The 26863-nt window shown below is 41.7% G+C and overlaps 1 pseudogene; it reads left to right on the forward strand.

Moving 5' to 3' along the window:
• The first annotated feature begins 2706 nt into the window (after nt 1–2706).
• LOC124975861 (receptor-type tyrosine-protein phosphatase eta-like) lies at nt 2707–26268 on the forward strand (annotated as a pseudogene).
• Nucleotides 26269–26863: the final 595 nt, after the last annotated feature.

Raw genomic sequence — 26863 nt, forward strand, 5'->3', positions numbered from 1 at the left:
TGGATTAACCCATTGATTAGCTTACACCTCATAATCTAATGATTTCACCTCTGAAAATTCTGGCATTGTCTCACACACGAGGTTTTGGTGGACACTGCATATCTAAACTAACAGAGATGTGTAGCTCTGTCCACAATCAGTTATGTGCATGTGAGCAAGCCCACCCTGTCAGTAAGTAGATGGCTTCTTCATCTCTGAGCTTAGAGATTCCACCGACTCGGTGATTTTCAAACTTAGTTTTTAGCACTGACGCCCTTTCTTGAAGCAAAATCTCAGTCTTATCCCCAGATAAGTTTCAGTAGCAACTCTTCCCGTGGCTGGAATCCTCCTATTGTTTCCATCAACAATAAGATTTCTTCTAGTAATAAGATTCTATATTTCCATAAATGGATAAGAGGAAGATAGAAAAACGTGCTAAATTCAAAACTTCTGTGCCGGATGTTACTCAATGAATTTTTGCTATTGTTGCTGGGAATTGAACCCAGGGCCTCGCAGATGCTAAACACATGCTGTACTGCTGAGCTGCATTCTTGATTTTAAAAAAATGTAGACTTATTTCTTGAGGAATAGGAATTGATTCCTTAAGCCAGCGGTTCTCACACTTGCATGTCCTTCAGAATCACCTGGAGGGTGGTTCTGCCCCGTTTCTCATTGAGAACAGCATTTCTGGCCAGGTGCCAGGTGATGCAGCTGATGTCCACGGTACTCACTTCAAGTTGGTCCTATCCTGGGTGATAGTGGAAACTCATCAGGTGTCATTTAAAAAAAAGTTCTTAAAAAAAGTTTTGGATGGCAAGTAAAACTCTTATTTTGCTCACTGTTCTTTTTTTCTGTTTTTTTTTTTTTTTTAAAAACTAAAATTTCTGTGAATGTGTATAAATGCATACACACACACACACATATGACTATTATTTCATAGTAGAAATTATACAGAGGCTTTTTAAACCTCTTCTTTTAACCTAGTATTGTGTCTTAGGAATGTGGCTAAATCATCAAGTAGTTCTTTAAAACATAAAGTTACCAGATGTTACCAGCTCCAAGAGTGGGTAAACTCCTGTGCTAGCGGGTGGGGATGGCGGAGGGAGGGTCACAAGGTCGGCAGGTGATGGTGGCCTGCACTGGGTTGCTTGTGGTAGACAGGCTGGGTTCTGCAGTCCTTGTCGCATTAGGACAATAGACTATCAAGGACACGGAAGAAGATTCATTTAATGAATGCAGATAAACTTTATAGTACTGCTGAGCCCAGGGCCTTGTACGTGGAACTTTATCATAACTGTTAGACAAGCTAAAATGACAGTTAAATGTATGGAGAACATGAAGATGAATTTAGATGGGCCATTGTTCATCTTAGGTTAGGGTAGAAGTGGGTGTTACTGGTTGGGTCAAAGGGGAAGGAAGCCAGTGTATTTTTTGCATTAGAATTGCATGATCCCCCCACGCCCCCCATCAGGGAATGAATCCAGGGGTGCTTGACCACTGAGCCACCCCAGCTTTAAAAATTTTTAAATTTTTATTTTAGTTTTTATTTTAAGACAGGATCTCACTAAGTTGCTTAGGGCCTAAGTTACTGCCATATTTGTTACTCTTTTCCTATATCAACCCTGGGAAGTATTATCTTTAGTTTATATAGGGAGAAATGGAGGCTCAAAGAACCTTATAACTTGCTCACAGAGTAGTCACAGAATCTGGCTGGAAAGGGACCGAGCTGGGAATCAAATCCATGTCAGAATGTGTCCCAGTCCTCAGTTCTTTCTTGAAATAGTGGTGCCAACACCAGGATCTTAAAAAAAGCAGATTCCCCAGCCAGAGTCAGCGTCTCTGGAGGGGAAACCCAGGCATTTGTTTTTAAAAGAAAACAAACCTCCCTAATAAGTCAGATATTATCAGTCAAGTTTGAAACCACGAGCAGTGGAACACACCTTGGGAAATTGTGTGCGCGCACGCGTGTGTGTAAGATGTTTGCCAAATGGGAATTCAGATGTTCTTGAATAGGAGTTGTTTCTTGGTTTTGATTTCTGTTCACATCTGCTCACCAACTTTTTTGAAATTGAAGATCTCAAAGTGATTTATCCATGATCCCCTTTCCTGGTGTCTGTATTTGGATTACAAATGGGGTATATTAGCACACGCTGGGAGCAGTTCTCACTTCTTGGGGCTGCTTGGGGTTATGGGCCAACCTGAGTTTAGCTCAGTGAGCAGTCGTGGAGTGCCCAAAGGGGACTGTGTCCCGAGTCAGGAGACAGCTGGTGCTTGGCTCCAAATCAGTTTTCATGCAGAAACGATGGTTGCACGGGACACAGTGGTGCACATCTCTAATCTCAGCTATTTGTGAGGCTGAGGCAGGAGGAGCACAAGTTCTAGGCCAGCCCGGACAACTTAGCAAGATACTGTCTCAAAATATAAAATGAAAAGGGCTGGGGGTGTTCCTCAGTGGTAAAACTTAAAAGGGAAGGAAAGAAATGAGGTGATGACCCAGTGTTGGCAGATTTTTAAAAAGTCTGGATTTTTATGAGAAAGTTCCTAATTTTAAAGGAGTTAGCAAGAATACTACATTAAAAGCCAGAAAGGGTCAACCCAGAGCCCTGCTAAGGGACTGTCCCTGATGCTGGTTTCTGTTACCTGGTCTTCCTTGTGAAGCTTTAATGATGGTAGTTGGTATGATCTGAGTCTTTTCATAAAAAGTGCAATTTTGCAATTTTATTCCAGACCAAATGTGAGGAGTACTGGTCTTCCAAGCAGGCTCAGGACTATGGGGATATCACTGTGGCAATGACATCGAAGTTGTTCTTCCGGAATGGACCATCAGAGATTTCACAGTGAAAAATGTAAGTAAGAGGTGAAAATAAGATAGACCTTAAAAAAATCACCAGTTACTAATTTCGGGGTGTACTTTTTAGGTTGATGTTAACTAGTAGGTTCTTTTTTATTTTTTGCCTTGGGAAAAACATTTTTGCTTGCTTTCCCCCCCCCCCCCCCAGAATAAAACAATCCTTATGTAAATATACTCAAAGGCAACTCCTTGTATTTATTTTCTGGAGAGAAATTTCCTAATTTTTTCCTGAATAAAATGAGTCTTAGGAGCATGGCCCTGCATCAGTAATTCTTTCCTCACTCTTCCAGGTGATTTGTTGAGGGAGTTTTTGTCACAGACTGAGGCCTTTTGGGTTTTTGGGAATATGTCACCAGGGGTGCTGATTGCTGTTAGGAGTGGCTGATAAGAGTTACATTAACAGGATTCCAGGGCCTATTCACATTGCATCTCTTTCCCCCCAAAGTTGCAAACACAAATCCAATTAAATTGTGCTGGCATTCTAGGAAGTCAAGTTTATATGTTCTTCTTCTTCTTCTTTTTTTAAAATAGTGTTTGAAATAGAGGCAGTGCCACGAAATGACAGTGATCCCTCCTGATGGCTGGGTAAATGGGTTTAACTGTTTGCAGTTTATTCTGTTTGATCATCTGGTTCCAAGTTTAAGTCTCTGCCCTAAAGAAATAATACAGGCTCGTTAGTCTGAAAGGTGAATCTCAGCATTATTTATAATGGATGAAAAATTTGGAAACCGTGCCCATGCCTAGCCTTTGGAGAAAGGCTAACTAAACTGCGGCTGAGCTGCTTACTCTATTGTTCCTCAGTTATTTGTAATGATGGCTGCATACTATATATACAGCTGGCCCTCTGTATCTCTGGGTTCTAAATCCATGACTTTGACCAATTTGGGTTCGAAAAATATGTAGAAAAAAAGTTATATCTGTACTGAAGATACATAAAAGTCTTTTTCTGGTCATTCTTAAACAATACAGTATAACAACTGTTTATGTAGCGTGTACTTTGTTTTTTTAAAAATTTTTTTGTTGGTAATTTTTTTATAACCGTATTTTATTTTTTGATTCATTGTACAAAAATGGGGTACAACTTTTCATTTCTCTGGTTGTATACAATGTAGAGTCACACTGTTTGTGTAATCATACATGTACATAGTTGTAATGATGTTTGTCTCATTCCATTATCTTTCCTTCCCCCTGCCCCTCCCCACCCCTCAGTTCCCTCTACACAATCCAATGTTCCTCCATTCTTCCCTTACCCCCCCATTATGTATCATCATTTACTTATCAGAGATACATTCAGCCTTTTTTTTAAAATTTATTTTGATTCATTGTACACAAATGGGGTACAACTGTTCTCTGGTTGTACAAAGTAGAGTCGCACCATTTGTGTAATCATACATGTACATAGGGTAATGATGTTTGTCTCATTCTGTTATTTTTCCTTTCCTCACTCCATCCCCACCCCTCTTTTTTCTCTATGCAATCCACCTTTCCTTCATTCTTGCCCCCCTCCCCCTGCGCCCCATTATGTGTCATCATCTGCTTATCAGAGAGATCATTTGGCCTTTAGTTTTTTGGGATTGGCTTATCTCACTTAGCATGATATTCTCCAACTGTGTCCATTTACCTGCAAATGCCATCATTTTATTCTTCTTTATGACTGAGTAATATTCCACTGTGTATATGTACCACAGTTTCTTTATCCATTCATCAGTTAAAGGGTATCTAGGTTGGTTCCACAATCTAGCTATTGTGAATTGAGCAGCTGTGAACATTGATGTGGCTGCACCACTGTAGTATGCTGATTTTAAGTCCTTCGGGTATAGGCCAAGGAGTGGGATAGCTGGGTCAAATGGTGGTTCTATTCCAAGTTTTCTGAGGATTCTCCACACTGCTTTCCAGAGTGGCTGCACCAGTTTGCAACCCCACCAGCAATGTATAAGCGTGCCTTTTTATAAGTAATTTAGAGGTGATTTAAAGTACAGTCATGTGTTGTTTAATGATGGGTAGGTTCTGAGAAGCGTGTCAGCGTGTGAACATCATGGAAGGTACTTACACAAACCTGATGGTACAAACTGTTGCACACCAAGGTCATGCAGTAGGCACTATCCTGTGTGTGGTCTGTCATTGAAACTTTGTGCATGACTATGTTCAGGAGGTTGTGTGTAGGTCTTGGCAGACACTTTGTCATGTTATTTAAGGGACTTGAGCATCCACAGGTTTTCATATCCATGGGGTCCAGGAGCCCCCATGGTTGCTGAGGGATGACAGTAATTACCATGAGATGTCAGAACAGAATGTGAGTGAGACACACGAGGAGATGAAATTAATGCATGTTATGAACAGTGTGTGAAAGAAAAGCCTGGCAGTAGATTCAGTGGTGCCAACTCTCATGGGCATTGGGGGGGTTTACATTCTAGTTTGCAAGGAGTATCATCCTCGAAGGTTCTGTAAGTCACAGGTAAAGCGCTGTATGAGATATACTGGTTCTAGGGGCTGGGTTGGAGCTCAGTGGTAAGGCACGTGCCTCGCATGTGAGAGGCACTGGGTTCAATTCTCAGCACCACACGTAAATAAAAAAAGACATAAAACATGTCCGTCGACAACTTAAAAAATATTAGAAAAAAAGCAATACTACTTCTTTGCTTATTGCTGTGTCTCAGAGATTCTAGCCTCAATTAATATTTCACTTCCTCCCCTGGAGATGCCATCAAAGCTGTTACCAACTTTGAAATATTTCATGCTTATTTCTGTATGTTTTGCCCATTTAAATTGAGTGGCTTATTCCTGGTTGTTTCTACTTCTTGGAGTTTGCCTTTGTGGAGGGAAACTGTGGGTCAAATTGTCCACATCATTTAAAATGATTGCGATTGCTGTTATTGCTTCATTCATTAAACTCCAGATTTATTCAGATTTCATGTTTTTTCACTAAATCCTTCTCTTATTCTAGGATCCAATCCAGGATACCACATGGCATTTACTAAAATATTATTTTTTGATTACACAAAATGCACTGATACATTCTCCTTTTAAAAATTGAGAATATTAATGGAGCTAACAATTTCCTTTTACCAACACCCCTAACCTGAGCCCCTCTGCAGAAATAACAGTCAGAAGTATTCCTTTCTGGGATTTCTTCTTCTCTCCCTCTCTCTCTTCTTCTACTTCTCCCCTTTCCTTGGATGAATACTTTTGATGAAATTTGGGGATGTTAAGTTTATTTGTGATGAGGCTTCTGGGTATCCTCTCACCTCGCTCTGTCCTTTTTTCCAACTAGTTTCCAAATTTTGATTAATGTAAAGACATTGCTTTTAAAATAAATTCATAGTAAAAAATTAGCCTGAAAGGATGGCATTCGTAAGAGAGATGGAGATGCCTGCAGTCCATCTGTGGGTACAGGTGGTGAGGCCAGTACTCAGTTGGGGGCCCTAGCTGGGGCAGTTCTGATCCTTCAAAGTACATGTTTGGCCAGAGGTAGGAAATCAGTAGGCGTAGTAACTAGTTCTGTTGTAACAACCCGCTTTCTACTATCTGTTAGATGTTGGCATGGACTTTTTTTTGGGGGGAGTGGTGGATCCTTTCTTAAAACCCTACAATTGTAAATATTTGCTTGGTGTTTTAGTCAGTGTCTTCACTGCTGTGACTGAAGGACCCAACCAGAACAACTGTAGAGGAGGAAAGCTTTATTTAGGGCTCACCGTTTCAGAGGTCTTAATCCATAGAATGCAGAAAACATGTTTGGGTACCCCTAAGATGGCGGCTGGCGTTGAGCCAAGAGGTGGCGCATAGCTAGTGTTAACATGGTGTGATCTACTTTTGCCTGATTAGTTAATGTCTCCTTTGTGCTAGCAGTCAACAGATATTCCTCATTCTTTCTTGATTGGTACCGAGGGGCGTGCTTCAATTGTGCTAATCCTAAGCTGATTGGCTGCCTTAGGTATATAAGACACACACCTATAGGAAGCACAAAGGATAAGCAGCTCCTCTGAGATAGATTGCTGGGTGGAAGATAAGCAGCACCTCTGATAGATTGCTGGGTGGAGGACTAAGCAGACACCTCTAGGTTGCGGGTTGATGATGGCAGATTGCAGAATGCAGGTTGCAGCTCGCAGAATGAAGATCGCAGGATGCAGGACGCACCTCTAAGAAGAAGCAACAGACCTTTAAGAAATAGCTTCTCTGATAATAGTAGCCTCTCTGAAAGTGTAGCAAGTCTCTTCTCCTGATAAGCAAAGTCTCTCTTCCTCTAAGCTCTAAGCAAAGCCTGTCTTCCTCTAAAATTTCCTCTAAAAGCAAGTAAGCCTCTCTTCCTCTATAAACTAATGAACAAGCAAGAAAGCAGCGCACTAAAGAGAAAGATAATAGAAGTAGCTCAGTTTCCAGTCCACCTCCGATAAAGGTAATAAATATCCGTGGGATTGTTGCCGCGGGCGGCGACAATAGAAGGCTGCTGCACTCCTGGAGCACCAGGTGAGGCAGAACATCCTGGCGGAAGAGTGTGGCAGAGGAAGCAGCTCGCATTGTGATCAGGAAGCAGAGAGCATGAATTTCTACTCTCCAAATACAAAATATGTACCCCAAACGCACGTCCCTAGTCCCACCCCCTCCAGCCACACCCTGCTACTTCAGTTACCGCTCAGTTAATCGCTGTGGGGATTAATTCACAGTTGGGTTAAGACTCCCTTACCCAGTCATTTCTCCTCTGAACTTCCTTGCACTCTCACACATGTGTGCTTTCGGGGGACACCCACATCAAACCATAACACTTGGTGCTTGCTAATTGCCTGTCCCTATGTTGGACTCTCTGGAGGACCTGATCAATTAGGAGATGTGGATCCTCGTGGTTTTATTTGGGCAAATTACTTTTGGTTTTGTGGTCAGTGACGTCTCCAGGTGGGCTTAGGAGTGGGGTTTTGAAGCTCTCAGGAGGCGCAGGTGATACCGCCGTTTACTGGTGACGAGTTCTGCTTCTTCTAATGTTGAAGATTAAGCACTAGAGAAGCACGCCAAGGCAAGCATATTAAGCAGGTTTATTTAAAGGGAATAATACAGACTTCTCCTGGCAGGGAGAAGGGGGCCATGGCTGATGTTCTAAAAGTCCCCAGAAGTGAGCGCACCCTACATCTTTTTAGGTTAAAGTCTCTTTTGTTCTCCAATTCTCTCCTCCCTTATCTCTCTCCTTCCTGCCTACATGACTAGGCCTGGTTTTGCATTACTGAGAAACCATGGGCAGGGGGAGGGCCAAGGTGATTCAGGCAGGTAAGGGCCCAGGGGGCATTAATTAGCATCTCCTTGCTTGCAGTCCTTGATAAAGGCAGGTAAATTTGGTCATCAATGGGCTCCGGAGATCCTTGACATTCCATTCTTCCAGGGGCAGTCTCCAACTTCCAAAGGCAGATGGCTTCATGGCCTCCATTTCCTCGAATTGACCCGATTCCCTATTTCTACACTAACTACCTGTCCTTAATTCTGGCTTCATTCCCCCCTTTAGCTATAGGAACTCCTAACTGCTTTAAGGAAAAGGGGGCGTCGGTCGTTCTGGCTGCTTCGAAGCTGAAAGGGGGCAGCGAGGGGCAAGCAGTTTGGAGTTCCTTTTTTTTAAAAATCGGGTCAATCGAGGGGTCCAAGGTAGAAGTCTGGTTGGGGAAGAGCAGATTGTAAAGTCATCTGGGGATGGGTGCTTCTATATAGAAGAACAAAAAGACATGAGTACTGAAATGAGATTAGTAAAAAGTAAATGTTGCAGCATCTGGAACATGCCACTGAGTATCATGAAAATGACAGAAGTCAATCTCTCACCAGGCGGTGGAAGAACTGAGAAATTGTTCCCATAACTAGACCTAGCAAAGGCTGGAAAGGACAAAGCCTTTATTTGGGAATTTTAACATTGTCCAGGTTATCAGGAATGTAAACACAACATTTAACTCTTAATGTCATAGATGTCCCCAGAAAATATAGTTAAGCTACTTAATGTCATTTGATTCTTGTAAAATATCCCTTTATTGGTATAACCTGTGTTTAGTAGAGAGCTCTATACTTCTGTTACTTAGGGCTGAAAAGACCCCTGCCCCATCAGCTCAGGCCGATTTTAAGAGAAAAAGAAAAATCATTAACGGGGCATGTTAAAGGAATTTATCTGAAAATTTAGTTAAGAAAGGGGCAGGATAATTGGGAAAGTCAGAGCATGTCTGAACTAACAGGAGCTGATATGCAGGAACTATAAAACTGTCCTGTAAAACTTCTGATCCCAGATTCCTGACCAAGGACAGAGTAAATAGGATGAGATAACAAAGGACTGTAAATGACAAAGTAAAATTATGGCTTGTGAAGCATGTTATCTTAAGTTCTGAGCCGCTCTGACCCCCCACCCCCAGGGTTATCCTTAGTAAGGTTCCTTCTCGGGCCAGCTCCCCTGGGCTTCACAGATAAGATGGGAGAGGTCTGTGTTTATACATTCTTTACCATTTTTACGACCCGTGCTGCGGGCAATTTGGGAAAACCTGTGTCTCTATCTATCATCCCCCCTCTCCAGTTAAAGTAAATTTATGGCTTTTCCAAGGATGTCTAAATGCTGGATTCAAAATAACCAATAAGAAACCTGTTGCCTACCGCGCGCGAAACCTGCCCCTTTACCCTATAAAAAACCTGTACCCCAAAGCCCGGTGTGCCAGTTCACCGAAGCTCCGGCTGAGGTTTCGCTGAGCACCCGCAGGCGCCTGTGTAACATAACAATAAACTGCCTCTTGCTTTTGCAGCCAGTGATTACGTGAGTTCTTCCTTGGACAGGGGGTCTTAGGGTCTTTCAGGGCTAGATAATCATACGAGCAAACATAGATTAAGTCTACTGTGTAGCTTAGGAAGGTCTGCAGGCCTTAAACTTACTAAAAACTTCTGGCAGTTTCTCTTGATAGTTTTCAGGCACATTTGCTGAAGGATCTTTCTTTCATTTGTAGCTTCCAGTCTTTATTCTTGTGGGCTAATACAAGTGTACATCTTAAGTTACATTTAATTATTATTTCTTTTAAATGCCCAAGAATGGCTATATTTTGGTTTTAACTGTTTTGCTGGGTGTCTAAGATCAAGCTGGTCAAATTGACCTGGTTCCTGTCTTGTTAAAGAGTCAGCTGATTCCCCACAGGGGCCACTCATACAGAACTTAAGAGCAGCTTCTTAGTTCCTCCAGTACCATTGGTTAGGCAGGGTCTCCTTGATGAGGTGACTTCCTTTGGAAGCATTAAGGGATGTCTCCCTTTTTCCATGACCCTCCTCTGCAGCAGATGCACTGAGTGATTTTTCATCCTCTAGTCTCAACAATCTCCTTGATCAGGAGGTTGTGTGACCCAGAGTTGCAGCACTCCTTAGAGAAGTCCTCTTATTCATGGGTTCAGGCTGACTGAGGGCAAAAGTTTCAAATACTGGTCTATGTTGCCTTCTGTATTTAATTCCAATTTCTAAGTTTGATCTTAATCATCCAGCAAGCCAGTCTCACCAGTCATAAAGTAAGAGTACTGGGCTTTAACTTCAATGTCCATAACTTTACAGTTATTTACCCTTTTATCTAACTGGAGTCTGCATTAGTACTGGAAGTTACCACTATCTGTTCTGGTATTTGTTACCACTATCTGTTAGGTGATGGCTGATTATCACAAGTTACCTAGGTTGTGTATTCTTGAAGCAGCTACTTCTGCAAAACATTAACAGGTAACAGTTTTACAAAATGAAATTAGCAAGAGTAACAATATATTCTGCTTGTATAATAGCTATCTTGAATTTTGACTGAGAACCACATTATATTCCCTATTTGAGATCATAGTAATTTTACAACAAAAAACCAATCTTTTGACTATAACTTTAAATAAGCTGAAGTCTGACTAACAAAAAAAATAAGCTGGAGTCACTCTAACATGCAGTAAGGTTGGAGGCAGAGCCTTATCTCAGGTAAGGCGTGGCTCTTTACAGATCTTAAGTATTCTAATTCTGATGTTGATCTTTGCTTCCTCCTTAAATATCATGAAGTAGTCTACATATACTGTTTCCTGAGTTTATATAAACTTTATAATTAACACAATTTAACATTGTATCTTAAAACATGAATCAAAGAAAGGCTGAGACAGCTTTTAACTCTCCTATCGTGTGTCAAAGTGGCAAAATATTTTCATGTTTCACAAACTTGACCTTTAAACAAGTCAGGCTCTAATGTTTAGAAATACATTTACGTTTGAAATTCTTTTTTTTTTTTTTTATTGTAAACAAATGTGATACATGTTGTTTCTCTGTCTGTACATGGCGTAAAGGCATACCATTTGTGTAATCATGAATTTACATAGGGTAATGTTGTTTGATTCATTCTGTTATTTTTTCCATTCCCCCCCACCCCTCCCACCCTTCCCCTCCATCTATACAGTCCTTCCTTCCTCCATTCCTGCCCCCCTCCCTAAACCCAACTCCAATGCCAACACTAACCCTTCCCACCCCCCATTATGTGTCATCATCCACTTATTAGCGATATCATTCTTCCTTTGGTTTTTTGAGATTGGCTTATCTCACTTAGCATATTCTCCAGTTTCATCCATTTGCCTGCAAATGCCATAATTTTATCGTTCTTTATGGCTGAGTAATATTCCATTGTATATATATACCACATTTTCTTTATCCATTCATCAATTGAAGGACATCTAGGTTGGTTCCACAATCTAGCTATTGTGAACTGAGCAGCTGTGAACATTGATGTGGCTGTATCTCTGTAATATGCTGATTTTAAGTCCTTTGGGTATAGGCCAAGGAGTTGGATAGCTGGGTCAAATGGTGTTTCCATTCCAAGTTTCCTAAGGAGTCTCCACACTGCTTTCCAGAGTGCCTGCACTAATTTGCAGCCCCACCAGCAATGTAAGAGTGTACCTTTCTCCCCACATCCTCGCCAACACCTGTTGTTGCTTGTATTCTTGATAATCGCCATTCTAATTGGGGTGAGATGGAATCTTAGGGTGGTTTTGATTTGCATTTCTCTTATTACTAGAGATGTTGAACATTTTCCCATGTGTTTGTTGATTGCTTGTGTATCTTCTTCTGTAAAGTGTCTATTCATTTCCTTAGCCCATTTGTCAATTAGATTATTTACATTCTTGGTGTAGAGTTTTTTGAGTTCTTTATAGATTCTGGAGATTAGCGCTCTATCTGAAGTATGATTGGCAAAGATTTTCTCCCACTCTGTAGGCTCTTTCTTTGCATTACTGATAGTTTCCTTTGCTGAGAGAAAGCTTTTTAGTTTGAATCTATCCCAGTTATTAATTCTTGCTTTTATTTCTTGTGCTATGGGAGTCCTGTTGAGGAAGTCTGGTCCTAAGCCAACATGTTGAATTTCTGGACCTACTTTTTGTTCTATAAGATGCAAGGTCTCTGGTCTGATTCCGAGATCCTTAATCCATTTTGAGTTTAGTTTCGTGCATGGTGAGAGATATGGGTTTAGTTTCATTCTGTTGCATATGGATTTCCAATACTCCCAGCACCATTTGTTGAAGAGGCTATCTTTTCTCCATTGCATATTTTTGGAACCTTTGTCTAGTATGAGAAAATTGTATTTATTTGGGTTTGTGTCCGTGTCCTCTATTCTGTACCATTGATCCACCTTTCTATTTTGGTACCAATACCATGCCGTTTTTGTTACTATTGCTTTGTAGTAGAGTTGAAGATCTGGTATTGCAATACCCCCTGCTTCACTCTTTCTGCCAAGGATTGCTTTAGCTATTCTGGGTTTTTTATTCTTCCAGATAAATTTCATAATTGCTTGCTCTATTTCTGTAAGGTACATCATTGGGATTTTAATTGGAATTGCATTGAATCTGTATAGCACTTTTGGTAGTATGGCCATTTTGACAATATTAATTCTGCCTATCCAAGAACATGGGAGATCTTTCCATCTTCTAAGGTTTTCTTGAATTTCTTTCTTTAGTGTTCTGTAGTTCTCATTGTAGAGGTCTTTCACCTCTTTTGTGAGATTGATTCCCAAATACTTTATTTTTTTCGAAGCTATTGTGAATTGGGTAGTTTTCCTAATTTCTCTTTCTGAAGATTCATCGCTTATATATAAAAATGCATTAGATTTATGTGCATTGATCTTATATCCCGCTACGTTACTGAATTCACTTATGAGATCTAAAAGTTTTCTGGTGGAATTTCCTGGTTCCTCTAAGTATACCATCATATCATCAGCAAATAGGGATAGTTTGAGTTCTTCTTTTCCTATTCGTATCCCTTTAATTTCTTTGGTCTGTCTAATTGCTCTGGCTAGAGTTTCAAGGATGACATTGAATAGAAGTGGTGAAAGAGGGCATCCCTGCCTTGTTCCAGTTTTTAGAGGGAATGCTTTCAGTTTTTCACCATTTAGAATGATATTAGCAATGGGTTTAGCGTAGATGGCCTTTACAATGTTAAGGAATGTTCCCACTATCCCTATTTTTTCTAGTGTTTTGAGCATGAAGGGGTGCTGTATTTTATCAAATGCTTTTTCTGCATCTATTGAAATAATCATGTGATTCTTGACTTTAAGTCTATTGATATGGTGAATGACATTTATTGATTTTCTGATGTTGAACCAACCTTGCATCCCTGGGATGAAACCCACTTGATCATGGTGCACTATCTTTTTAATATGTTTTTGTATGCGATTTGCTAAAATTTTGTTGAGAATTTTTGCGTCGATGTTCATTAAGGATATTGGTCTGAAATTTTCTTTCCTCGATGTGTCTCTGTCTGGTTTAGGAATCAGGGTAATATTGGCTTCATAGAATGAGTTTGGGAGAGTTCCCTCCTCTTCTATTTTCTGGAATACTTTGAGAAGTATTGGAATGAGTTCTTCTTTAAAAGTTTTGTAGAACTCGGCTGAGAACCCATCTGGTCATGGACTTTTCTTTGTTGGAAGGCTTTTGATGACTTCTTCTATTTCATTACTTGAAATTGGTATATTTAAATTGTGTATGTCTTCCTCGTTCAGTTTAGGCAATTCATATGTCTCTAGAAACCTGTTGATGTCTTCGAAATTTTCTATTTTTTTGGAGTATAGATTTTCAAAATAGCTTCTAATTATGTTTTGTATTTCGGTCGTGTCTGTTGTGATATTTCCTTGTTCATTCCGAATTTTAGTGATTTGGGTTTTCTCTCATCTTCTCTTTGTTAGTGTGGCTAAAGGTTTATCAATTTTGTTTATTTTTTTGAAGAACCAACTATTTATTTTGTCAATTTTTTGTATTGTTTCTTTTGTTTCAATTTCATTGATTTCAGCTCTGAGTTTAACTATTTCCTGTCTTCTACTACTTTTGGTGTTGCTCTGTTCTTCTTTTTCTAGGGCTTTGAGCTATAGTGTTAGGTCATTTATTTTTTGAGTTTTACTTCTTTTATTAAATGCGCTCCATGAAATAAATCTTCCTCTAAGTACCGCTTTCATAGTGTCCCAGAGATTTTGATATGATGTTTCTTTGTTCTCATTTACCTCTAAGAATTTTTTAATTTCCTTCCTAATATCTTCTGTTATCCATTCATCATATAGTAGCATATTGTTTAATCTCCAGGTGTTGGAGTAGTTTCTGTTTTTTACTCTTTCATTAATTTGTAACTTCAATCCATTATGATCTGATAGAATACAAAGTAGTGTCTCTATCTTCTTGTATTTGCTGACATTAGCTTTGTGGCATAATATATGGTCTATTTTAGAGAAGGATCCATGTGCTGCTGAGAAGAAAGTGTATTCGCTCTTGGTTGGATGGTATATTCTATAAATGTCTGTTAAGTCTAAATTATTGATTGTGTTATTGAGATCTATGGTTTCATTGTTCAATTTTTGTTTGGAAGATCTGTCCAGTGGTGAAAGAGGCGTGTTAAAATCACCTAGTATTATTGTGTTATGGTCTATTTGGTTTCTAAAATTGAGAAGGATTTGTTTAACATACATGGATGAGCCACTGTTTGGGGCATAGATGTTTATGATTGTTATATCTTGCTGATTTATGCTTCCCTTAAGCAGTATGAAATGTCCTTATTTATCCCTTCTAACTAACATTGGCTTGAAGTCCACATTATCTGAAATGAGGATGGATACTCCAGCTTTTTTGCTGAGTCCATGTGCGTGGTATGTTTTTCCCCATCCTTTCATCTTTAGTCTATGGGTATCTCTTTCTATGAGGTGAGTCTCTTGCAGGCAACATATTGTTGGATCTTTCTTTTTAATCCAATCTGCCAGTCTATGTCTTTTGATTGATGAATTCAGGCCATTAACATTCAGGGTTATTATTGAGATATGATTTGTATTCCCAGTCATTTGGTTCATATTTAAAATTTTTGACACATCTTGGTTCCTCCTTTATTTGACAGTTCCTTTAGGATAATTCCTCCCTTTGCTGATTTGCTTCTTTGTTTTTTATCTCTTCCTCATGAAATATTTTGCTGAGAATGTTCTGTAATGCTGGCTTTCTTTTGGTAAATTCTTTTAGCTTTTGTTTATCATGGAATGATCTTATTTCATCGTCAAATTTGAAGGTAAGTTTTGCTGGGTATAAGATTCTTGGTTGGCATCCATTTTCTTTCAGAGCTTGAAAAATGTTGTTCCAGGCCCTTCTAGCTTTTAGGGTCTGGATTGAAAAATCTGCTGATATCCGTATTGGCTTCCCCCTGAATGTAATTTGGTTCTTTTCTCTCACCGCCTTTAAAATTCTGTCTTTATTTTGTATGTTAGGTATTTTCATTATAATGTGCCTTGGTGTGGGTCTGTTGTAATTTTGTGTATTTGGAGTCCTATAAGCCTCTTGGACTTGATTTTCCATTTCATTCTTCAGATTTGGGAAATTTTCTGATATTATTTCTTCAAATAGATTGTTCATTCCTTTGGTTTGTTTCTCTAAGCCTTCCTCAATCCCAATAATTCTCAAATTTGTCCTTTTCATGATATCCCATAGTTCTTGGAGATTCTGTTCATGATTTCTCACCATCTTCTCTGTTTGTTCAACTTTGTTTTCGAGGTTAAATATTTTGTCTTCAATATCTGAAGTTCTGTCTTCCAGCTGTTCTATCCTATTGGTTATGCTTTCTATGGAGTTCTTAATTTGGTTTATTGTTTCCTTCATTTCAAGGATTTCTGTTTGTTTTTTTTTCAATATCTCTAACTCTTTATTGAAATGATCTTTTGCTTCCTGAATTTGCTCTGTTAACTGTCGATTGGTGCGATCGTTCAATGCCTGCATTTGCTCTTTCATCTCATCGTTTGCTTCCCTAATCATTTTAATTATGTACATTCTGAACTCCCTTTCTGTCATTTCTTCTGCCATGCTGTCGTTGGATTTTATTGATGTAACATCTAGATTTGTTTGGGGCCTTTTCTTCCCTTGTTTTCTCATATTGTTCAGGAATCAGTGGGTCATTAAGATATTGCAGATTTCCTCTATCGACTTATAATGTCCCTGAAGATTGCTAGTATATCCCCTCTTATCCTTCAGTAGCCTGAAGTCTTGGAGGAGGTTGATTATGCAGAGCTCCACGAAGAAGCTGCCTCTCTAGGTGTGGTAACCCTCAGGTGGCGTATATTCCCTGCTAGTGGGCAGAGGTGCCTCCACTTGTTGACCAATGGTCATCCAATGGGGAAGTAGGCTGTGGGCTGAGGCAAGGCCTGTTTGTGCATATGTCTCTGGCTTTACCGTCCCTGTGGGAAAACCTCCCCCGGCCGGGAAGAGTCACTCTGTGGGGACGTCTCGCTAGTCCGTTGCCCTCCTAGAGGTTCCCCTCAATCTACAACTACCACCTGGGCTGGGCTGTCTTCCTCTGCAATGATCCCAGGGGCCTGGACCTACGTCCTGGGCCTGGGAGCCTCACCCTTCGCAGGCGAGTCTCCTTAGGCTGCCTCTCCCAGAGAATCTGCCTGCCGCCCTGGAAACTTCGCTCCGCCCCTAGGCGTGTCTCTGTGCGGCTCTTCCAGCAAGAAGCCACCTAGCTCCTGGGACCCTGCTCTACACCAATCGCCTGGCTATGCAGCCCCTTCCCTGAGCCACCACCTGGAGCCCCGTACAATAACTCCGAGACCCAGAGACCCGCCACACACCTCCTCCTCCAGACAGCCGCCTGGTTTCCGACGCAGTCACTAGGAATCCAAACAACTCACTTCGGGCCTCCTCCTCCCGCCAACCACCCGTAGCCCTAGGCAGTCACTCCAAGTCCAAGTGACCCGCCCTGTTCCTCCTCCACCTCCTTGGGGTAGCCCCCCGGGTGTTCAGGAGCGGTGGCTCCGAGACCAGGTGACTCACCACGCTCCTCCTCCAGGCAGGCCACCGGTGTTCAGGAGCGGTCGCTTTTAGTCCAATCAGCTCACCACTCGCCTCCTCCTCTGGCAACCGCCTGTGGTTCTGATGCAGTGACTCCCAGACTAGGCGTCCCACTGCTCTCCTCCTCCAGGCAGGCCACCAGTGTTCTGGAGCAGCTGCTCCGAGTTCAAACAGCTTGTCACGCAGCTCCTCCTCCGGCAACCGCCCGCGGCTCTGATGCAGTTACTCCCAGGTCAAGCAACACGCCGCGCTCCTCCTCTTCCTCCGGGCAGTCCCCCGGCACTCAGGAGCACTCGCTCTGAGTTCAAACAGTTCACCACACAGCTCCTCCTCTGGCAACCGCCTGTGGCTCTGATGCAGTCACTCCCAGACCAAGCATCCCGCCGCGCTCCTCCTCTTCCTCCAGGCAACCCCCCGGTGTTCAGAAGCGGTTGTTCTCGGTCCAAACAGCTCGCCACGCAGCTCCTCCCCAGGCAGCCGCCCGGAGCCCCAGCGGCTGCTCGAGTCCAAGCGCTGTGCTGAGCCGCCTCCTCTACGATGATCCCAGTTGTCTGTGTTTAATGCTCCAGCGGGGGGAGGGGCGTCTCGCCGAGCAACTCCACTTCACAAATTCCCTGCGTTCCAGGGCTACCGCCCCGTCCGGGACGCCTCCCCAACAGGAGAGACTCACCGGCAGCTTTGAGTTGGTCCCAAGTCTCTCACTATCTCCTCTTTTGAATCTTGCGTCCTGGAGCAACGTGAAATGCAGCCGCCCTCTAGTCCGCCATCTTGGCCCGCCCTCTGAAATTCTTTATCTCAGTGTAAAACATAACCAATTTTACATATACCCTATTGATAACAGGTCCTATAATAGAACATTAAATGATAGAAATTAATCCCCAATAAAATTTACTCATTATAAGCTTAAAATTACCATTACAGACAAGTTTAATCTGGAGAATAGCAGCTTGATAAATTCCCTGCTTTAAAACTTGTATACCTGAAAAATATGAACACATTTAATATACAACTAGTGACCACTTCACAATTACCTTGACACTTTTATTTTACCAAATTTAGTTTTTAAAGAAAAATTTAGACTCTGTAACATAGTACAATACTCTAACCGTTGTTTAACCATAATTGGATAAACCCCAATTTTTAAGACTAATTGTTCTAAAGAAAAAAACTTAATAGACACAAAGTTAAGAGTAAATTAGTGTTTCTAAGAAATCCTTGTCATTTTACCATATAGATAAAACTTTGGTTTATATCAGAACATTAGTATTTCACCTTAGGAAAAACCTTAAATAGCTTTAGCTGTTTCACATACATACAACCAACTTAGTTTCACACAAACTTGTTGAAACTTGCCCTTTACTTACACAGACTTTCTTAGCACTTACTTAGACCCTCATGTATTTCATCACACAAGCACTTTCTTACCCAGAAACATTTCCTTTTTCCTTTTACTAAATATATTTCCATACCCAGAACCTTTTATTTTCTCTTTCCTATTTGTTGACCCCTTTTTGTTCACATTCTGAAACAACTCTTATGAAATTTCTGAATTTAGATAAATTACTCTATTTTAATAAGATTAAATATTTCGTTGTTTATAGTACTCTAATTGAAGCATAGTTGAAACTTTTGGGACCCTTTGTATACAGAATTGCACTTGTTAGGACATAACTCTTAGTAACTTTGTTTTTAGTTTAGTGATGACACAAAGCAAGTTTAAACCCTTTTATTTACCAACCTATGAAAACACCAATAATGTTTAAGTATGATACCCCATGGAATTTAAGGAGTTAAGTGTACTTGATGTTATTTAACAATTAGCATTTTAACTTTGCAAATTAATCAGATGTCTCTACAAACACATTTGAGTAATCCCATACATGTTAACTCTAATTCACTTATTCTGTAAAAGCCAAGAAATCAGACAAGTGTCCTGAACAGTATTTGCTCTCTTTCCTGTTGAAGAAAAGTCCTAGAAACAATTGATATTAGGCATTTTATTAACATCAATATTTTATTAGCTTGACCACCTAGAGACTTGTGAGTTATTTTCAAAGACATTTTACTTTCATTAGTTTACCCAATTTGAATTGAACCTTTAAATCTCATGAATTAAAAGTATTTGGATCCATTTTTAAATTTTAATTTTATGAGCGCTCAGTTTTGATACAGACAAGACATGACATCAGACAGCACGACAAAGAAATAACACAAAATCAAAGGCCTTGTAACTTTACAGGTGAATCTCCATTGCAATGTAACAGATGTTCAAGAACTCTAGTTGAATAAAAAATAGAACTGATCAAAAAAATCATGAGCTCAAAAAATATAGAATTAAAAAAAACAAGAGTCCTGGAAAAATGATACGGCCGTTAATTACTTTAGTAAGGCACCATAAAATTTACTTTTGCTGGAGTTTAGGTAAGGCTCTTTTTTACCTTTTTTTTTCCTTGGGTTTGAGACCGGTCTCCTACAGAGCCTTTAGGCTTCCTATTTACATTTCAATGTAAGCCTTGACTGAGATCTGGAAGGATCTAACAGGTTTTAATAGAAACCTTGTGCCTAAGGCACTTTAGCCATCTCATCAGGACAGGTTGGATGTCAAAGAAAATTCTGAGACCTTATTTTCCATTACTTTTGAGAATGAAGCTACTTTGCTGTTCCTCACTGAGATATGCCATTGTTTATTGAGTTGCCTATGGCTGTCTATCCAGGATTTATTTTCCCCTTTGTGACAAACAGGTTAAATCTTGCTTCATAGGTAAGCTGAGGACAGGAGCTTGAGGTAAGGCCCCTTCCTGGGGCAGAATTGTCCTATGGTGGCTATTTCCTATAGTATTGAACCTGTTGATGACATAATTAAGCTTTATTTTTTGAGATCTTATAATTCCTATTCGCTAAGAAGTTTAGGAGTTCTGCAATGGCCTTTTGATATTCCTTCCTGGGTGGAGGCACATAAAGGATGTACTTTACTTACTGGAGAACAATCACAGAATGTTTTATCTCTGAATTTTGTTAAGTCCTTAGCTAAGGATTGTCTGGAACAGGTGAGGACCATTTAAATCCTGAGGCAATACTGTCTAGGTTAGTTGAGATACAGTATCTGGTTCCTCAAAGGCAAACAGAAATTGCCATTCAGAGTCTAGCATAAACAGGAAAAGCCATCTTTTAAATCTAACTTAGTATACAAAGCAGCAGTTGGAATCCAAGATAAAAGTGTATGGATTAAGAACTACAGGATGGGGGAAATTACTGCTTCATTATTCTAAGGTCTTGGACTAGGCAGTTTGTTTTTTAACTCCTAAAATGGGCAAATTGCATGGACTATTGCAAGGCATTAAAAGTTTCTATCAGTTTGAATGATCTTTAATAAGTCCTTTTTCTTGCCTATTTGTTCCCTTTTCTTTCTTTTGATATTTATTAAAGAATGGAAGATGCAAGCTGGAGATGATCATCTGAGAATTGATCAGGGCCACGTGCCAATTTTGTAATTTCCTCTAAATATTTGGGGCTGACTAAATGATAAATTTATACATTAAAAGTAGGTGGCCCTTTATGGATTCAGGATTCAGAGTGGTGTGTTTTCTTATTGCTTTCCTAAGTCTCTCCATGAAAATAGCAGGAGTTTCCTGAAGGCTGCATAATAGTTTTTTTACGCATCCTACTCATTATTTGAATCCCAGTTAGGATGGTTTCTGGGAACTGCCTGTGCTCTAGATGGTTAATAGCATAATTTTCCAGGTGAGGTCAAATACCTGGCATAAGTTTTGAAACATCTCAATATTTATTAGGATCCTCCAAAAGCCTCCTTAAATTTTTGTCTATCTTAAGTTGGGAGGGTTCCCTCAATTTTTCTCCCTTAGTGGGCGATTCCTCAAGACTTTCTCCTCTCATGGTAGAGATTATTGCTGTCAAGCATGGTAACATATGAAAGGCACTTTTCTTGATCACTTGCAATTTAGCAGTATGCAGGCTAGTGGTGAACCTGGCAATACTGTTGAGAGAGAAGCTCCCTTCTGAGTTAGAAGTATTAGGGACGTCTCCCTAACTTTGAGCTTCCTTACGGTCCAGAAAAACCCATCTCTCACTGCCTGGCTTTGCCAAAGTTATTTCTGTCCTTCTTCGGCAAAGTGCGAGGGTCCTAGTTTGCCCTGTGCTAGAGACCCTGGGAGGATTCAGACTTAAGGGCATTACTGCTTTCCTCCCTGCCACTATAAACTCCTAATTATGAAAAATGATGACAAAAGTAAAAAGTGTGCCTTTTACCTATCTTCTTGCCCTGTAAACTAAAGGAATCTCCGGAGGGTGAGGGGACATCTATTGGTTGTTAGGCGTATAACACCCTTTGCTTGGAGGGTCACACGGGAGGGGTTTTTAAATGCCTCCCTCTTGCAGCTTAAAGAGAACACCATGAGCACATTTAAGCATGGGAACAGTAATGGGGAGACTCCAGATGTCTAGACTAGTGAAGGCTAACTATGCGAACAAAGGGAACCTGGGCCTTTTCATACTAATCATCCCAGGCCTTAATTCTACAGTCTGAATTCCTAATGTCTGACCGGCAAGGGAAGGGGAGCATCCAGGAGGAAGTGGATTTGCGGGAGTGTTGTGCACTGTGCGGCCCATACGGAGGCAAAGGTGATTGGCGCTTTCCCTCAGTGCCATTGTCTACCGATCACCCTGGATACCCCTCAGGGCTGTCGGGAGGGGGAGTCCGGAGAAGGAACCTTTGGGGTCCACCCGAGAGTAGCCCGGGCCGAGAACCCCGCAGTTGCTCCAACCCTTCCTCCACCTCCACGCATCCTGGGCAGATCAGGACTAGGGACACTGTGTACTGGCGGCAATTGCGCTCCAGGCCTGGACAGAAAAGTAGGAAACAGCTTCGGCACAGTCCAACATGCCTACAGAGCAGGTGATTGGAACTTGCCTGGGCCGGGAAACCTCTCACCCGAGTCTTAAGAATGGCGGCTGCACTAACTGCATTTAAGTAGCCGACGGGTGCCCATTTTGCCCTCCAAAAATAAAGAGACAGAAAGAAAGATGCACCTCAAACAGATGTGGGGTGTGTGGAGAGAGAAGCTTACTTACTTTGGCGTAAATCTCGGTGAGACCTCCAAATCTGATACCGCCGTTTACCGGTGACGAGTTCTGCTTCTTCTAATGTTGAAGATTAAGCACTAGAGAAGCACGCCAAGGCAAGCATATTAAGCAGGTTTATTTAAAGGGAATAATACAGACTTCTCCTGGCAGGGAGAAGGAGGCCATGGCTGATGTTCTAAAAGTCCCCAGAAGTGAGTGCACCCTACATCTTTTATAGGTTAAAGTCTCTTTTGTTCTCCAATTCTCTCCTCCCTTATCTCTCTCCTTCCTGCCTACATGACTAGGCCTGGTTTTGCATTACTGAGAAACCATGGGCAGGGGGAGGGCCAAGGTGATTCAGGCAGGTAAGGGCCCAGGGGGCATTAATTAGCATCTCCTTGCTTGCAGTCCTTGATAAAGGCAGGTAAATTTGGTCATCAATGGGCTCCGGAGATCCTTGACATTCCATTCTTCCAGGGGCAGTCTCCAACTTCCAAAGGCAGATGGCTTCATGGCCTCCATTTCCTCGAATTGACCCGATTCCCTATTTCTACACTAACTACCTGTCCTTAATTCTGGCTTCACAGGTTCAAGGATGCAAGTCCTTCATTGGCCAGGAACCGGAAGGGGAAGAAAAGATCTGACCTCGAGGCAGGAGGAGTAGATACTCGGCCGCATCTGAGGGGCATGTTGGGGAAGCCACTCACTTTCCTCTGACCTGTCTTCCCTCGTCTGGAAGGAGGGCTGTTAAACCCTCCCTCTTGCACATGTTGTGAGGATTTGACGAGCAAGATGAAGGATGTCCTAGAGCCGCAGCAGCTGTCGTACTCTGCCAAGTCCTTTTCTAGTCACAGCCACTCCTGCTGCGGTGCCTGTCGGTCTGTCCCCAGCATGCAGCGTGCCAGCTCTGCTCCCCTTGACTGGCCTTCGTGATGTCAATCAGCCTTCTCTCTGACTTTGAGCCCTCTGTTGGCTTGTAGATCCAGACCAGCGAGAGTCACCCGCTATGTCAGTTCCATTTCACCTCCTGGCCGGACCATGGCGTACCCGACACCACCGACCTGCTCATCAACTTCTGATACCTTGTTCATGACTACATGAAGCAGAGTCCTCCCGAGTCACCCATTCTGGTGCACTGCAGGTATGCAAATGGCACTTCACGTGTGACCGTTTCACATGTAAGGATATATTTATGAGCAGCTCACAAAAACAGCGCGTAAGAGGGATTGCAACAGCCATTTATAAATTCAAGAAAGATCTGGACTTATTTCCAAAGCTCCAAGGTGCTTGAGTAGTTGTTGGCAAACTGTGGCCTGTTTTTACTAATGAAATGTCATTGGAACACAGCTGGGCCCACTGGTTTACATACCATTTATGGTTGCTTTGATGCTCCAGTGGTATTACAGCCTGCAAAGCTGAAGATCTTTATTCATATGAGGGAATAAAAACTTGTTCTCCTAGGTTAGGGTAGTAACTGGAGTGGGGTAAGTCAGGACCCTGGCACGGTGTTTTATTTAAGACATTTAACTCAAAAGCGAGTTTGGGTCTCAGGCCCCAGACTCCAGCTAGGGCAGCCTGACTTGCTGAGGTTTCAGTTGGGCCCGTGTTTGCTGATCCTGGCCATGGCCCTCCAATGGTGACTGTGGAGAAGAGCAAGAAATAAGCACAGACGGGGGCATGCGGTGACCCTGGTGATGGGCTTCTTTCCTTTTCTTTCAGTGCTGGGGTTGGAAGGACGGGCACTTTCATTGCCATCAACCGTCTTATCTATCAGATAGAGAACGAGAGCACGGTGGACGTGTACGGCGTTGTGTACGACCTTCGGATGCATAGGCCTCTCATGGTGCAGACAGAGGTGAGGCCAGGGTCCGTGGTGGGCGCCGCACCCCGCCCTTCCCGCTTCTGGAAGGTCACATTGTGTCACGTGCTCATGTTAAAATATTTCACCCTTCCAGATCTTTCTGGCCCTTGGGGGTAGAGTAACCCTGAATTTCTTTGCAAATCCTAAACTGAGTTGGAATTAAGCATCCTGATACAGGTGATGTAGTGGTACTGATCCTAGTCCTGGAACTACCTGGATTCTTCTCTGTGCTGCCTCTGACTGATCAAGTGATCTTTGTCAAGTCTCCAAACTTCCAGGTCCAGGTGTTAATCTTATAAAACTGGTCCTTTCACTCTTTGTTTCTAAGAAGATCTGACCATCTTTAAAGTAAGCTGACACAGCAGGCTTCTCAAACATGGAGGCTAGGGACTAGCATGAAGCTGTTTAGGCCTCAGTGCAGCAGTTTGTCCCCACCCAGCCCCGTAACTGTTAGAGAACACAAGTTCGTTGTCAGGGCTACAGAGGTGACTGACCAGTGGAACAACATGAACGCTGAGTGTCTACCAGGGAATGTGTGCAGGACTGTTGGATTTGTTTTCCCTGAAATGTTCCTGATAAACTATTTTCAGGGCACATTCTCATCAGAATATAGTGGAGACTACCCTTCCTCGGAGGGGCGAAGCACCTTGACCAAGATGAGAGCAGAATATTAATTTTGTGTCAGGTTGTTGCCCACTATCAATTTAGAACCCTATGAATATGCACCATGTTTTTGAGTGTAGCAGGGAATGTTCTGGAAGCCTGGTACATTGTGTGCTTCAAGGTGAACTGTTGTGGTTGAGTGAAAAGAGTGAAATTTACCTCCCATGTTAGAGATTTTTCATTTTTCTGCTATAATTATATAGATTCACCTCTCAGTCTTTTATATTCTTTTGAGAAATACATAAATCTTGTGCCTGTGGATTTTTTTGGGGGGTCTCTTTTTTAATGTTTTGAAAACAATACTTAGTCATATTAAAAAAATTTAGCAGTATAGGAGTTTGTAGAACATAGTTTTCTCTTTTACCTTTTCTTTGTAAACCTGCTTCCTGGAAGCCGTCAATGTGTCTAGTCTGGAATCTGACTTTATAGGCTGCTTCCTGTACGTCAGTATGCATACAGCCTCACTCACATGGAATAAAGTCTTTGGATCCTGTTTTCTGCATAGTGCTTCCTCATGATTTTTTTTTCTTAAAGGATTATGGTTATCTTTCTGTGTTGGCATACACCTCTTTCTTTTTTTGGTACTGGAGATTGAATCCAGAGGTGCTTAACCACTGAGCTTCACCCCCAGCCCCTTGTATTTTTTTTTAATTTTGAGACAGAGTTTTGCTAAGGTACTTAGCCTCTCTAAGTTACTAAGACTGGCCTTGAACTTATGATCCTCCTGCCTCAGCCTCCCAAGCCACTGGGATTGTAGGCATGTGCCACAGTGCCAGACTGCCTCCTTCTCCTCCTCATCTTCTTCTTTTTTAAAATGTATTTTTAGTTGTAGATAGCCACAATACTTTTATTTATTTATTTTTATGTGGTGCTGAGGATTGAACCCAGTGCCTCACACATGCTAGGCAAGCGCTCTACCAATGAACCACAACCCCAACCCGTCCTCTTCTTTTTGAATGGCTACCTGCAGATCCTGATGTGGTTCTCACTGCTTTTCACCTGATCACCCCTTTATCCCACCTTCTCTCTTGAGAATTAGATTTACTTCTTCTGTGCAGCTTCCCTAGCCCAGGAAATCTTGCTGGGCTTGTTAGTTTTTGGATGTCTGTGTATCATCTTCTCCACATCTTTCCTTTGCCCTTCCCCAAGATTCTGATATGTCCCCGTGGGGAGTGCGGGAGAGAGTGTGCCTCTTGGGTTGAGAATCACTGATGCAGAAATCTTGCTGTCTGTGATTTCAGATTTTACCTGAATGTTGTTAACCTCTTAAAACATGCTTGCTGTTTGCCCTTGTGTGGGATGGAGTTTGGGTGGTTGGTGATGGGGATGATCTGTTTGAAGGTCCTTTGGGTGCTCATTGACTCTCTCCTTTTTTCTCTCAGGACCAGAATGTTTTCCTCAATCAGTGTGTTTTGGATATTATCAGATCCCAGAAAGACTCCAAAGTCGATCTCATCTGCCAGAATACAACTGCAATGACAATCTATGAAAACCTTGAGCCAGTGAGCATGTTTGGGAAGACCAATGGCTACATTGCCTAATTGCAAAGTAAATCCTTTCTGAAGCTAACCAGACCGTCGCACCCACAGCAAAGGAAAACGCCCCGATGTTGACATGTCTTCATGCGTCTCTTATCTCAATTCCGTGTTCTGTTCTGTTAGAACTACTTTGGAGGGTGTGAAGCTGCGCATGTCAAACATGACAGAGGAGAAGCTGGGGCTTTCAGGGCTGTGGATGGGTAGAGCAAATCACCTGCATTCCTGTTACCAATGGGATGAATTCACCCCCCCCACCCCTTGGAGAATTGTGGAAAGCCAGGAAAAGTGAGCTATGACTTTTTCTTTTTTTTCTTTTTCAAAACAGGTTCCTTTTTTTTTTTTTTAAGAGACTATTTTATATGATTCACATGCTAAAGCCAGGATTGTGTTGGGTTGAATATATTTTAAGTATCAGAGGTCTATTTTTACCTACTGTATCTTGGAATCTAGCTGATGGAAAATACATAATTGTGGGTGATTCTTGTGTAGGGAGGGGGATGCGGTGCCTCTTCCGCATAAGTTTTCTATTTGAACACGTGCCTTTTCTGAATTATGCTTCCAAAGGCAAAACTCAGTAGATGTCTCTATTTTTGTATCG

The sequence above is a fragment of the Sciurus carolinensis genome, unplaced genomic scaffold (genome assembly GCF_902686445.1).
Source record: "Sciurus carolinensis unplaced genomic scaffold, mSciCar1.2, whole genome shotgun sequence".
NCBI lineage: Eukaryota > Metazoa > Chordata > Mammalia > Rodentia > Sciuridae > Sciurus > Sciurus carolinensis.